Raw genomic sequence first — 1,480 nt, forward strand, 5'->3', positions numbered from 1 at the left:
TGGTATTGGAGGGGTGGGATGGGGTGGAACCGGTGGTTGTGGACAGAGTGGTGGTAGAAATTATCCATATAAATATACTTCTTAATGATATTAAGACTCCATTCAATATCTTAATGATCAAGACTTATTCAGACCAAATAAATGGTTAGATCTTAATGTAAATAAATGCAGTTAATAACTTAAGATTTTGAACCATTCATATTTAGTTCTCATTTGTTTGCACTTAATGGATGTCTGAACCTGAATCAGCCCATTAAGTGCATTTATTTTTTATTTTTTTTGGCAAAAGACATAAATTAACCCTTAAACTTGTCCTCAAAAGTCATTTTCACACTTAAACTATATCTCAAAAATGAATTTAATACCACCCTAATGCGCACATAACCAGTTGCACAAAGAAAAGTGTAATACACTCGCCGTCACGTCAACACCACGTCAGCGCCATATCATATTTCTTTTAAATTTTAAATTCTTTTTCTTTTCTTTTAGTTAAAATTTTATTTATTTATTCTTTTTCTTTATTATAAAATATAAATTTTATATCCGCTCAACCTCCCCCTCCCTTCTGCTTCACCTTCTCTATCCACCACCGTAACATCACCACCATCACCCCTCCAATAATTATATCTTATTCATTACTAAATACTCCACCCACCCCACCTCTTTTATCCCACCGAAAACACCATATCCTCCACCACAGAAGCCACCATTATCGATCCATTGAAATGAAAAATAACTCCAACAAGAACACACCTTGAGTGCAAGAACCCAAGGTCAGTAGCATTTTCTTCAACCATTTCTGGAGAGATGCTTTCCAAAAAAAAAATCTCCTCTTATCTTACAGAATTAATGGTCAATCTATATTCCCTTGTGGGAATAGCATCCGCCACTCACTCCTTGGCTCTTATCTACGTCCCTCTGCCCCTCGAGAAAGAAAAATCAAGAAAAGGGAGATTTCCGGTGAACTATTAATGGTAGGCCTTTTCCGGGTACTAGTAATATAGTTTTTTTTTTCATTCTCCCTCCTCCCTTCACGCCACCACGCCGCCGCCCCATCTCTCCTCTTCACGCCACCCCAACCGAATTTTTTTTTTTGCCTTACAATTTTTTAAATTTTCTTGAAGAGCTATGATGAGATCTGAAGAAAGTCATGCGCCACTCTTACAAAAATTTATTTTTTGATTGATGACAAATTTCTCATACCCATTTTGCTTCTAAGCTCTTATACATGTTTTTCAATTTTATTATAATTCTTTTTTTTTTTTCATAGAAAGTGATTATCGGAGGAGCCGTGTGAAGATGGAGTGGGAGTAGGGGTGGCGGGTGGGGTTGGGGAAGAAAACGAAGAGGGCGGAGTGGGGCGGGGTGAGAATTAGTTTTTTGTTGTAATTAAAATTTATTTTTGCTTTAATTGTATTCTCACTCTCTTATTATTTAATTATAATGTTTTTTGTGCCACATCAGTTCAGAAGGTGATATT

General features: G+C 36.3%; 1 non-coding gene across 1 annotated transcript; it reads left to right on the plus strand.

Annotated features, from left to right (window-relative positions):
• The first annotated feature begins 1,123 nt into the window (after positions 1–1,123).
• Positions 1,124–1,222, plus strand: LOC132638997 (small nucleolar RNA Z221/R21b). The gene has a single exon (XR_009582047.1). It is a non-coding gene; the product is annotated as a small nucleolar RNA Z221/R21b (small nucleolar RNA).
• The last annotated feature ends 258 nt before the right edge of the window (positions 1,223–1,480 follow it).

Source organism: Lycium barbarum, chromosome 4 (genome assembly GCF_019175385.1).
Source record: "Lycium barbarum isolate Lr01 chromosome 4, ASM1917538v2, whole genome shotgun sequence".
NCBI lineage: Eukaryota > Viridiplantae > Streptophyta > Magnoliopsida > Solanales > Solanaceae > Lycium > Lycium barbarum.